This window comes from Petromyzon marinus, chromosome 10 (assembly GCF_048934315.1).
Source record: "Petromyzon marinus isolate PM22_M1 ecotype Great Lakes invasive population chromosome 10, UKy_Petmar_22M1.pri1.0, whole genome shotgun sequence".
NCBI classification, from domain to species: Eukaryota; Metazoa; Chordata; class Hyperoartia; order Petromyzontiformes; family Petromyzontidae; genus Petromyzon; species Petromyzon marinus.
The window spans coordinates 4790829-4798468 of record NC_133676.1 but is presented as its reverse complement, the minus strand read 5'-3'; positions in this window follow the sequence as shown (position 1 = coordinate 4798468).

Genomic DNA, 7640 nt, shown 5'->3' with positions numbered 1-7640 from the left:
AGGTTAAACGTTGAGTTTTATAAGGGCACCACGGGGTGACCAGCCCCTCCCCACCCAGCCCCACCCCTCCCACCCCACCTAGCCCCTCCCCGATCCTCTCTTCCCCACCCAGCCCCTCCCCACCCAGCCCCTCCCTCCCCACCCTCCCCTCTCCACCCAGCCCCACCCCTCCCATTTTCGGATGCACGACGGACGGACGGACACAATAATCCCCTGTGGGCTGGTGGTGTAACCAGGAGGTTCCTACCAGTATCAGTACTGTAGCTAGTAGAGCTACCAGAGAGAGGCAGCCCCGATTGTGTGTGCACGTGGCTTATACCAGCTGTGATTAGTTGCTTTAGAAAATATATTCGTGTTGGTGTTGAGGGAACAATAATTTCAGCCGGGTCTGAGGACCTGAAAAAATATAAATTTCCGCATTCCGGCACACTGCATCCAGTATAAATCTCGCTATACCTGTGGCTACTATAGCTTGGTTCCACCAAGGACAATATGCATCCCGGCACACTACATCCAGTATAAATCTCGCTATACCTGTGGCTACGATAGTCTTGTTCCACCAAGGACAATATTTCTGCATGCCGCACACACCATATCTATTACACATCTCGCGATGGCAACTGGAGTCACCTACGTGCCCTCGTGTGATTATTTTCCACCCCACCACCACCCTGGTACAGTACTGTGGTGCCACAACAGCGAAGCCGCTCCGTCGAAACCGGGGCCGTCGCTGCGCTGCTGCGACCGAGAAGCCACCCGGCTCCCATCACAGCACTTCCCCCGCCACCCCCCCCCCACCTAAACACACACACACACTCAAGTAGGGCCTCATGGGGAGGGGGGCACCTGCCCTGAGTTTTTACCCGAGAGGCCCCCTCGTGGGGGTGCTCCACGGTTTCTCAGGGTCAGGGAATTGGCAGGCCCCCCCCCCCCCGCCCAGGCCAAATGGCACTGCGGCGCCGTGGCTTAACTTAGAATTAAATGACCACGGCGAACCCACTGAGAACCGCAGTGAGGAGATGCCCAAGACACACACGGACCAGCAGACAGGTGGGGAGCGGGGCAGCATGGGTTAAGCGTCTCTACCAATGGTGCACCGCGGGCTAGCGTCTCTACCCATGATGCACCGCGGATTAACAGCCCTACCCATGATGCACTACGGATTAACGGCCCTACCCATGATGCACCGCGGATTAACGGCCTGACCCGTGATGCACCGCGGATGGGCGCTGCGAGGGCTTTGAAAGGAGCATAAAAAGGGACGCTTTGGGGAAGCACGGGGCGATTTTTATTTGACTGGAGATCAACAGGAGGGAGGGATCGCGGAGCCGTCACCTGACTGTTACTCGCACGTCCGTGAGACGGGGCAGAGAACAGCCAGATTCTGTTTACGGCATCATCTATCCGCGAACTCCATCGCTGCGAGGTCGGACCGTAAGTACGAGGGAGAGAGGTAGGATAAAGGGACGAAATTCGTAGAGAAAATAGAGGGCAGACAGGTCCATCAAGTATCAGGCAGTAGCGAGATAGGTTAGACCTGTCCTGCTGGTCCGTACTGACACACACAGTCTAGTTCGATACTCGCGGGGAATAAAACCACTAATAGGATAAAGCTGTGTCGTGGTCACTGTGAGTGCGAGGAGGGAGACGAAGTGTTTGGTGTTCGCATACCGGTACGAGTGTGTACAGAGTGTTTTGTGTTCGCGCGCATACGCGGCTGTTTGCAGCGAATAAGGGAGTAGAACGTGCTTAGTGTCCGTACCTGTACGATCGTTTACAGTATTGTTCAGCGCGCGCGTACCTACACGAATATTTTCGGTGGTGCCCAGCGCTCGCGTACCTGCGCAATAGCCTACAGTAGCGCTTTGCACCCGCGTGCCTGTGTGACGGGGTGGCGGGCGCGCACTCCCGCTATTGTCTAATAGCGAATTAAGCGCCTGGCGTGCGCGAATACGCAGCTGTGTAAACAGCCCGCAAAGTAATCGCGGCGTGTTTGTTTTTTTGCTTAAGCGCATGGAGCGTGGGTAGGAGGGAATCCCACGGGGGCGCGCCGCGCCTGTTTATTCCCGTGCAGGACGGGGTTTTACTTTGCGAGCGCGCTCACCGCGACACGCCGCCGTTGAACAGGGTAGCGCATCGCAAGCGGAAAGCGTACGAGCCGCTAATTAAGCTACGCAAACGCGGTCGACATCCCAGGCAGAGGTACAGGGGGGCGAGGCATTAGGGGTCGGTAGTCTGGACCTGACAGAGCAGCCGGGGGGTAGCGGTATGAATGGAACGGGGGAGTCGGTGGGCAACGGCCCCGACAATTCAGTGATGGCGGGGGACGGTAGCCCCCACAGTACACTATACACGGACAGAGACATATACAGTAGTGTGTGCTCCTTACAAAGGATTTGGCCAAACGTGCCGATATAGCAGGACGCTCCTTAAAGATAACAAATCACGCTGTCATGGACCAGCCGAGCCCGTCAAAGCACGAATCCATTCGGTCAGCTGTCTCCTGCTAAGTCGGACCTCCAACCGGTCTCACACCGCCAAAGTGGATGGGAATGCGATGTTGCTGTTGCAGGGTTAAAGTCTGCCCATAAGACATTAACTACTGCCGATTCCCTGCTAGCTGTGGTCTCAGCCTCATGAAGTAAACATCACTTTACAAGCATTCTGGAAGGCGAGTGTTGGTGGGTCGTACATATGTTGCGAAACTTCTTTTTTCACCGTGGGCGTCGATGTGCAGCCATACCACGGCTCGCCAGGAGACAGCGGTATAGCCAAAATGTTGTGACGAGGACCTTGGCTGCCTTTTGTCTGCCCCAGTGATGGGGTTTTTTTTACGGACCCCACTCGCCACCGATGTTGGCCCTGAGCGATAAAATCCATCTGGTGCGCCACCCACTGCACGAACCGCCACGACCCTCCGTGGAATATGGAAACTTAAAAAGTCAGATTATTTCTATAAATAGTCTGAACTTTACTTACACATAGTCATTCCGGGCTTTATTACCTCACTAAGATGGTTTTAGAATACAAGGGTGATGACCTTTTGTTCAGGCCTGGCGACCACGTATTGTATTTGCACAGCCACGCGACCTCGTCTGGTATGCAGGGGTCGTGGGTTCGATGCTGACCATGACGCCTGTTGTATATTTGGTGTTTGCATGTCTCTCTTCCCGTGGTAGCGTGGATTTTTCTCCATGTCCTGCGGTTTTCCCCTCCATATTTAGAAACGTGCGATTAGAGTATTTGGTTGCTATACATTTCCACATGATAAGCCACTTCGTTGAGCTGTCATTTGTGGCCAGGTCGCTTCTGAAAAAAAAGCTATGTAGCTCAGTGGGCTGTAACTGGTAAAATAAAAAAATAGCAAATAAAAATATTTAGTGTAAAAAAGATCTGTGTAGCTCAGTGGGCCGTACCTGGTAAAATAAAAAAAATAGCAAGTAAAAATGTTTAGTGTAAAAAAATGCCGCAATCGTGTTTTAACAGCCCCTTTATTAATCCACTCATGCATGAAGGCATTCTCAACACCGTGTCAATCGGGTCACTGTGCAACCGTCTCACACATACATTATACTGTATAATGTAATTAAATATAGTTCGTGGTATAATGTCACAATGTCATATAAATACAGCAAGTAAACATTCTGCCCCAAATCATAATCTTTATCCCGGAGAAATTCGATGAGTTATGAAACTCATTTTTTTTTTACAAATGTCCAGTAGTTTTCACAGATCCACCACTTGTTGCCATATCTGGCAAGCTACGCAGGTGTGAGCATGGAAAATGCGATCGCCATGCAGAACACAGAGGTTGCCACGGGCCACATTCGCAGGAAGTCTATGGATGTCAATGCTGTTTTGAAGTACTGTACAGTATCGTCAAATAAATCAATAGGGCCTGTCTTACCCCTGAATACAACTGAAAAACATGGGTCCAATAATGACCTGTAGCTCAAGTTCAAGTTGTTTGGCCGGGGCGGTCATTTTTAGGTATAATCCCATTTGAGTAATTTGCGGATAATTTTCGAATATATGGCACATTTGGACCCTGACACTGGCAAATTGCGTCAGAGAATCTTTAATGTCCGCTGTGAACTCGACTGCCCTTAACATTGTTTTTTACAGCTACAGTGATAATTTGGGCGGTCGCTGGATTTGAACCTTGAACCACTACAACAAGCGGTGAACGCGCTAGAGCTCGGCATTGTCATCACCCCAAGGATGCATAATTACATATTAATTTCAGAACAATTGACGTCACCATTGTAATTCGTGCGAATCATTGCTTACGGCCAAATCACTCTGAATACGCCCGATCTTGACGGATCTCAGAATGTGAGCGTGATTGAGCCGGGTTAGTACTTGGAAAGGGGGTGACCACCAGGGCTTGCCAGATGTTGTAGGCGAAAGTGGCGAAAATATATGGCCGTGATACTCTACCGTCCCCCCCGGCTCCCCACCGTCTACCAGCCACGACATCGCGAGTTCGTCCCGGTTCTCGCGAAAGTCCCGTCACGCGTGAATCCTGTTTCGTGCACGTTCACCCTCCTACCGTGCCGGTATCGCAACGGTGAGCCCTCATTGCGTCAGCAGCCTCCAACAACCCCACCTCTCACGCATTGCGTCCCAGCACTGGTCAACGAAGGCGGACACATGGGAAATCACCGGCCTTTGATGGGCGGCGAGTCTTGGGCCGTCTCGGATGAGACCCCACTCTCTGCGGCGCGCATGTGATGGAGGAGGTGTGCGCAACCCCAGCCTCATTGCTGTGACGGCAGCGGCTAGCGTACGACAACAACGACCCCAGCGACGAGAGCTGGCAGAGTCACGGTCAACACGAGTTGTGAATTTGGGGGCGCATCAGCTTGCCTGAAGGAAACAATAATAAAATGAGAAATATTTCATTGGTGAAAATGGCAATGAAGGCAACCATATTTATTCTTGTGTGAAGAATTTCTCGTCCTTTGCAGGTTAGAATGATCGTTGCCTTGGGCAAGTGCGAATGGGTCGCCAGAGTGAGAAGTTACTAAAGCCTTCCGCATAGACAGGGCTTCCAGAGGCATATGGCAGCGGCGAACATTTATGACTGTACGATAGGAATAAGTCCTAATGCGGACAAAACCAGTCTACAGTTGTGTTTCTGTTTACTGCTGCCTCTTGGAATGGTTATATTTCCTCAAGTCTTTAAGTTGGTCTAGACTGACAAAATGTCTACAGATCCAGTGCATTTCAACTGGTGGTCTGGATGTGGCTGCGTGGCTTTGTACATGCAATGCATACCTCTGTGGTTAAACCAAGTTGTTTCCAGTCTGCATTAAGTCTGGCGGATACATGATATATGACACCGTACTGGGTCCATCGACATTACACCAGCCTTCACTGTACACCAGCCTTCACTGAGCAGCACGGTGAAGTCTGGTGAAACAACTCCCACGACCAGCACTGAATAACAAATGTTACAACTAACTTTACATCAATACTAACCAACTGACGTGTGACGTAATGATGAAGAAATAAGTATAGGTTTTACTCTTTCTGGCAATAAAACAGGTGTTAAGATTTTGATTTAAAGCTTTCTTGACTGCAGGGATTCATATTCTTGGTTCTTTCGGTAAAGTCACGTAGAAGGCAAACTATAAAATAATAAAACAATAAAATTTTAATAATAAAAATACAAAACAATACAAATTTATTGTTTTATATTTTTATTATTTTATTGTTTCCCTTCTACGTGACTTTACCGAAAGAACCAATAATAGGTGTTAAGATGTTCAAACACCAAATAAATACATTTTGTAAGACATCAAGTGTGCATTAACCACACACACTACTTGTGGTGAAACATGCAAACAAACATGCTCTGATAAAATATGGATCGTCTTTGAAACTGATTTGCCTACACCAGAGAGCCTTGTCTCACCATCAGTGTTAGAACAGAGAACGCCAAAAGGCCAACAGTACAAAGGCCATGCAACTATTAGAGCATTTTATAACTCGGGTGGAGCAAAAATATCCCATAGAATGATGTCAGTCTCTTTGACGTGGCTCCATAATTACTTTGTTCGTCCATGGGCCAGTGCAGAAATCGGCAACACTTCACCGACGTATTGGGATGGATCAGTGGTTCTCAACCGGGGGTACGTGAGGTGATTTAGAAATGTGTAAAATGATATACATAACAGTCATTGGTGAATAGTCATGTATGAACATGCCAATATAAAATAACTATAAAAAACGTTAATCCACATGGTAATCTATAACGATATAAAATACCTTTCTAAACTCATTAATCGTTCACAATGTGGTTTTCAAGAGTAACCAGCGAAAGCGAATTACGTCACGCATGCAGAGTTTTTTTTATTCGCTTGCAGTTACTAGCTCGTGAGAATACCTCACAAAATGGACAATTGGTTAATATATTGATATTCATTATTCATACATTTATCAGAACCATGTTGAGTCAGGTAAGGGAGTACTCGGTTGAAACACAAATCAACAAGGGGTACAGTATAGTAATGTTTTTACACTTTTATCTGGCACCAAAACTGACTGCATTTGACTGCTTGTGTTGTGGTTATTGCAAACATGATCCCTTGTATAAAGGTGTCAAAGGTGTCAGTTTTGGTGCCAGATAAAAGGGTGAAAACCTATTACTATATCTTGCTACTGACAAAGGAGGCCTCATAATGTAAGGGTACGTTAGCCAAAAAAGGCTAAACACCACTGGTATGGATAATCAGTCAGGTATGTGATATCCCCACTCATTTCAATTGGTTATAACATAATTGGACTGTAATTGGCTACATAAGTAATATTTAAAAAAATTAAACACCGTTTAATGAAATGTCTCGTACTAGTAATGTAAGAACTCCACGACTCCAGGAAGTGGCCCCGAAGCTTGCCACACCGTAATAGGGCCGTGGTGATTTACAGCCAACGTGAGTTGAGCGTGGACAATTAGACCCAAGCCGAAACATAACAGATAAAAAATAATGTTTTATAAAAAGTGTATTTTATTTTTAATGATAGAATATAGTATTGTCATCAGTATGACATAAGTGTACCAAGTTTACAGTCGATACCACATTGGGAAGTGGGTAAAAATTGAGTTACAAGATTTGAGGATACAACAACAGACAGAGTTAAATAAAAAGCGTGTAAAAATTAAGCAATTGGGACCACCAAAGTGACACCATCTCAGGTGGTACCGACAGGTGAAAACCCGTCTGGTATGGGCTTGTGGGCTATGTGCGTGTATGTGCGGGAAGCGGTATAGAAGTAGAGGCTATCATTCTCTGCTCAAGGCCAAAATGAGTGGCAAATGTCTCAACCCGTCCTGTGACTCCCCTAGGTCTTAATTGAATGCCTGGCACGGTGTGTAAAGAACCGCACTGAGACAATTGCGGTTGGGCGAGGTATTGGCAACATTCCTCCCTCGAGTGCTGTTCTAGCCCGAACATGCATTTGCTTAAACGACACTTGCCGCAACAGTTTGTATATAAATATAAAATGAATTGTCGAAAACAAAACAACTCAATACCTTCGTGAATATCACTGGTGTTAAACGGAAAATATATCATTGGCAACATTTTGGGGCAACTGCCCATTTTCAAAGTGCATACGTGTATTCTCCCCGAGTA